Genomic DNA, 6,496 nt, shown 5'->3' on the forward strand with positions numbered 1-6,496 from the left:
GGTCTGGGAAGATCCCACATGCCGCAGAGCAACTGGGCCCGTGAGCCACAATTACTGAGCCTGCGCATCTGGAGCCTGTGCTCCGCAACAAGAGAGGCCGTGATACTGAGAGGCCAGCGCACCGCGATGAAGAGTGGCCCCCGCTTGCCACAACTAGAGAAAGCCCTCGCACAGAAATGAAGACCCAACACAGCCATAAATAAATTTTAAAAAAAAATGCAAACCTTTAAATAAATAAATAAATGTTTTTGAACACAATTTTTCATAAATGCAATCAAGTTTAAAAATGCAAAGTGTCTCATGTAGGTTTTTTTTTTGTATATTTATTTATTTAGTTTTGGCTGCATTGGGTCTGTCGTTGCTGCACACGGGCTTTCTCTAGCTGCGGCGAGCAGGGGCTACTCTTTGTTGTGGTGCGTGCACGGGCTTCTCATTGCGGTGGCTTCTCCTGTTGCAGAGCACGGGCTCTAAGTGCTCGGGCTTCAGTAGTTGTGGCATACAGGCTCAGTAGTTGTGGCTCGCGGGCTCTAGAGTGCAGGCTCAGTAGTTGTGGCACATGGGCTTAGTTGCTGTGCAGCATGTGGAATCTTCCCGGACCAGGGCTTGAACCTGTGTCCCTTGCATTGGCAGGCAGATTCTTAACCACTGTGCCACCAGGGAAGTTCTCTCATGTGGTTTTTGATGTCATGAGTAATTCATACATAGGTGCTTTTTTAAATTTTAAAATTGAAATGTTTCCAAACTCAAGAGAAAAGTTGCAAAACTAATACAAAGAATTCCCATATTCCCGTCACCCTGATTCTCTAAATACTAACATTTTCCCATATTGTATCATTTTGTCTCAAATGTATATATGTTTGTATGTATATCTATATACGTATATGTATGACATTTTTTCCTGAGCTGTTCGGAAGTAACCCTTTAGCCCCTAAGTAAATACTTAGGTGTGTATTGCCTAAAAACAAGAACATTCTTGGTAACCACACTGTCAAGATGACACTTAGGATTCCAGAACCTCCCTCTGCTGTGGCCTGACCGCCAGGAACCGAGGGCTTATCTTGTTTGTCTCCCTTCCCTCAGGGATCACCGTCCTGTGCTCCTTGTCCAATATCTAAAAACTATTGTTTCTTGTATTTTGTCTGGTATTCTGGTTGTTTAAGATGGGACAGTACCTCCAGGCCTTATCATTCCATCATGGCTAAGTGAACATTTGCAAGTAATTTTTAAAACTAATCACATATTCAAAAATACTTTTGGATGAGTTTGCATATATTACAAGAAACTATTACCAAACCAGGGTTCCTTGCTCAAAGCACAGCAAGTCAACCCTGAAACACCAAGGTCCGCAGCAGAGAAAGGGTTTATTCGCAAGGCAGCCAAGCAAGGAGACGGGAGAACTAGTCTCAAATCTGCCTCCTGGAAGGCAAGGGGCTTTTATGGGATAAAACTGAGGGAGAGTGGGGAAAGGTGATCTGAGTCGAGAAAAAGGTGAGGTAGTCGTCATTCTGTGCAGGTGCAACTAGGCTTCTTCACAGGAAGAGTGTTGAGAAAATGGTAGCACCAGCACGATCAGAGGGTAGAGTTCTCGGCTCTCTGATGTCAAAAGGTCACCAAGAGGACATTCACACACGCCCAGCTGGAGGGTCAGTGGCCCTAAGCAGTCTTAAGCGGCTCGAGAGAGTACAGTTCCAGGAGGGCAGTTACCCGGCCGGCAGTAACAGTTACCCGATTAGATTCAGAGACAGCTTCTTCAGCAGGAGAAGCAAAGTTCCCTGGACAGTGAGATCCATGAGGGGAGGACAGGGTTAGTCCTACTCATCGTGGTGCAAGGCACATAGTAGGTGCTCAAAAATAGGTCAAAGGAGTGGACATCCAACCAGTCTGTTCTTGGTTCCGTGTCCCTTTGCCGACAGAGGCAGGGAGGGTTTGTCCATCCCTTCAGAGTCTGGTTCTCGTCTAATTCTATCGAGACATCGATCTTCTACCCGCTAACCTGCCCGAGGGTCCTGTGCTTTGGTTAATACGTACTTACCACTAAACTAACTCTTCTTCACAGCTCATGACTTGGAGCTGTGTTGGCCTCAATCTTTAGATTGAAATGGAAGCCACCTGTTCTCTTTTGAGAAGAAGTGTCTCTTGTTTTATCTACGAGCAAATGAGGTTCCCAATACAAACCCCAAAGAAGACATCAGCATGTTTGTACCATGGGCACCAGGCACTGGAGGTGGGGGAAACGGTTGTGAATTTACAACATGCAACCAAAGGGTTAAGTTTACATGCCTGTACTTTAAAGATGAAGGCAGTCAGAGGCAAGGTGGGCATGGGGAGGGCCAGGTGCAGATTAGAAATTCAGGAACCTCCTTTGATGGAGCCTCAGAAATCAACTTTCCCCTTGTAGATAGAAAAAGAATGATTCACAAACAAGCTTCTGGAAAGCTGAAATTATTGGGGGAAAGACTTTAAAAACAAGAAAGAAAATATCTAGGACTCAATAGTGATTTGGAGCTAGAAGGCAAAATTATACTGAGCTGGTATTTGTACTTATGGTGAAGATTCACACAGAGGGCTTCTTGTATGCGTGAGCAAATGCATTCCCTTTATGCTTTTTCTCTGGCACTGATCATCTCTTCCTCATAAGCTCCCAGTCATGTAGGGGTTTGGGGGATGAGTGGAGAACAGTTCTCTCTCACTAAGCAGCCTCTGGTAGGTGGGTGGGCACTGGCTAGGCCCCGAGTCCCAGAAGGGAAGCAGGAAAACAGCTCCCGTCCTCACGGTTTCCCTCCGTTTGTTCTAACCCAGCCCGGAGGTTAGAACTCGAGTTGGGATTACGTGCCCCCATGAGCCCTGACTCCATCAGCCCTCTTGTCCCAGCATCTGAGGGCCGGGTGGGTCCCCTCATCCACACCCTCACACACTCCCGATATCTGATTGTGCAGATAAGACTCTGATCTAAGAAGAAAGGAACTTAGAAAACTCAATAAAGCCTGACTTTAAAGATTATTTTCATTTAAGCAGGGCAATAAAACCCCACACCTGTTTTTTATCTGTTTGCTTTCCTCCATACAACCCTAATCACCATCCCCATCTCATCCCCAAGGCACCTCCTCCCCCCAGTCCCAAGATACTTTGGAAGAAAATTGAGGCAGAAATAGACAAGAATTTTTTCTGGTAATTCCCTGTACACACTGTTGGCAACTAGGGCTTTTTCCTACGACTTCGGAAATAAGTTACTAGAAACTGGTTAACAGAACACACACTCCCTTAGTTCTGGAGGCCAGAGTCTGGAATCAGGGTGTCCCCAGAGAAGAATCTTTGTCTTTGGACCTCAACTAATGACACCTGCAAGGAACCTAGTTCCTCTCACGTTCTGAGGTTCCAGGTGGATATGAACTTGGGGGACGCTTTTCAATCCACTACAACAACCCCCTTTTCCCCAGGCTTCCCCACCGGCCCTCCTCCCCCGCAGCCTGCTATCAACACCTAACAGCAAAGCTCCGTCACCTGACTGGGCGGTGTGGTTGAGAGCGAGGTTTACAGCGAGAAACAGAGAGGCTTAGAGGGAGGTTCTAGCCACAGGACAGTTACAGAGAGGCTGGCTTTCTTCTGGAGGCTACGCTTGTTTCTGGGGTGAAAGTAAAGTCTGTCGGGAGGATAAAACTCAGTACAACGGGGAGTCTATCCCTTGTCACTGCTCTGCTTTTGCTATTGAACCAAATTCCCCTGCCCAAAACCCAAGCAGCCAAAATGCCCAGACCCTGAAGTTTGTGGAAGAGGATTTCTCCGTGAGGCAGCCTAGCGAGGAGACCGCAGAACAAGCATCAGAACTGCCTCACCGGAGGCCGGGGACTCAGGGTATTTATGAGGTTGAAGCAGGGCGGTCTGAGGCATGGGGAGGGTGGGGAAAGGTGATTGGAAATAAGAAAAAGGTGAGGCAGTTGTTCTCTCCACCTTCAAAAATGGAGGCTCTTATCACGATCTGAGGGTGGAGTTTTTGGCCCTCTGATGTCAAAAGGTCACTGAGCGGACACTCGCGCATGCCCAGTTGGAGGGTCGGTGGTCCTAACCAGTCTCAACCAGCTCGGCTCCAACTAGACACAGCTGACTCCAAGTTCCTGGAAAACATTGTTTATGCTACGTGCTGTTTGGAGGACATACAAGTTTTTGTAGCAAGCACTAAAGCAAGCTTGATTAGTGAAGGCAGGTTACAAGTGTAATGGATCTAACTAATGATTACCCTCAGTTTCAAAATTCACATTTTTCTGAGCAAACTATTTCCCTTCCTATTCACTATCCCACCCCAAAACTGACTTTTTAAAAGGCAATTTGCATCTACTATTTTAGTAGAATAAGTGGTTCATCAATATTATTGAATGAAGACATGGGAGCATAAATATTTATGTAAAGGAAGGAAAGCAAATAAGTCTTTGGGGTGGGACATGCCACTTTCTGTGTGCTGGTTACAAATGTTTTACACACAGCATCGCATTTAACTCTCAACAGCTCTGCAATTTATAGATGAGGAAACAAATTGTTAGGCTGACCCAAGATCTCTCAATTCGCCTGGAGAGCCCAACTGGCGAGTGGCAAGGGCAGGATGACTCAGACCCAGAACACAGCCCATTATTTTCTCCACTATGCCGCTGCTTATTACCCAATAATGGAGATACACAATCCTTGTTGAATAATAAATGCGGAATCAATGCAAAAGTGGGCTAACGTTAAATGACATTAAATGTTCATATTTGATGGAGTATTAAATATCGTGTCTAAAAGATACAAATCTTTGTTTTGAATGAAGCTTGCAAGAAACCATCCTACTTGGAAAACAGAAGGAATGGCATCTTGAATCTTATAACTTGATCTTGGTGTTTTTCTAACACAGCAGAGAAAGAGCCAAGTATGATTTTTTTTTTTTTTAACTTTTCTTTTTTTTTTTAGATTTATTTATTTATTGATTGATTGATTGGGTCTTCGTTTCTGTGCGAGGGCTTTCTCTAGATGCGGCAAGCGGGGGCCCCTCTTCATTGCGGTGCGCGGGCCTCTCACTACCGTGGCCTCTCTTGTTGCGGAGCACAGGCTCCAGACGCGCAGGCTCAGTAGTTGTGGCTCATGGGCCTAGTCGCTCCGCGGCATGTGGGATCTTCCCAGACCAGGGCTCGAACCCGTGTCCCCTGCATTAGCAGGCAGATTCTCAACCACTGTGCCACCAGGGAAGCCCCCAAGTATGATTTTTGATGACATGTGTGTTAACAGAGTGGCTTAATATTTCACTCTTCTAAGAACATGAAAAGTAATTTTTAAATATTGACACATTATTCTTAAAAGAGAAAGTCATTTACCATCTCTCAGTGTGAAAGTCACAGGTCACATTTCAAAACTTTCCTAAGGAGTTGACCTAAATTCAGAAATGTTGCTGTATTATGCTCAACAAAGTCTGACAGGGAAAGGTGTTAAAAAGAATATTTGTTTAAAGTATTTTCATTAGCTTTAGTTTTACCACATTCGACTTTGTGTAGAATGGACATTTTTCTATTATGAAGACTTAGTGTCTTCCCCAAAGACCAATCATTTTTATAATATACATCTTCTACGTACATCTATCCCCTTTTGCTGCCACACTTGGGTTCCAACATCACTCTCTGACCTCGGGATCCTCTGTCCTATGCTCAGCTTGGGTAAATGGCTTTGTCTCCCTTCCCAATGACCTGCCTTAATAGTGGACGTCACATCTGAGCCCATTGCCTTTCAAACTATTCAGAGTAGCTTCTCTCTGGAAGGGTGGGATTGGGGCTCCCCACCTCTGTTTCATCTGGAGCAGCTCTGCTTTTATGTTTTACATGCTGTCTTTCCAAAGCTTTGGTTTGCATAAAAAGTTTCTCTGCCAAAAACAATGGATCTAGTCTCTGCTCACTAGATCCCACCATTGCTGGGGGATCCTCCCCTCACACACAGCTAGGTGACCCCCCCCATAAGCTAGGTGACCTGAGGCAGACTACCAAGCTGAGAAAGAAGGGGAAGAAAAAAATCCCACTGAGCTGCGAGGGCTTCCAGCCTCCCCGTTAAGGGGAGGAGCTCAGTGGGCAGTCAGTTTGAGCTGCTGATTACAAGTAAAGGCCAGAGGAGCAGGTATTGACTGGCAGTTTTGGCAAACAGCACACAACTTGGCCCTGAAATCAACTTTGTCATTCAAGATGTGGCTTCCTGGTGGGTGTTATTAACAAGGCAAGACACCATCTGATAACCTTCCCACTGGAATCAGTTATTGCTAACTAGGTATTAAGTTTCTTAATACCGGATTTTATACTTTGGAGTCACCTGACCTTGTTGTGATCCCAGGAACTATACAGTTTCGGAGCATGCAGTGGCATTCCCACCAGCAGGGCAAAGCGTGCTTGTTGGGGGAGGCCAGGTGGGCGACACGCCAGTGTCAGCACGCCCATATGTGCCCTTCCTGGAAGCACACCTGTGTAGAAAGGGCAAAGCATTTTGGAAGCAT

Source organism: Eschrichtius robustus, chromosome 14 (assembly GCF_028021215.1).
Source record: "Eschrichtius robustus isolate mEscRob2 chromosome 14, mEscRob2.pri, whole genome shotgun sequence".
NCBI lineage: Eukaryota > Metazoa > Chordata > Mammalia > Artiodactyla > Eschrichtiidae > Eschrichtius > Eschrichtius robustus.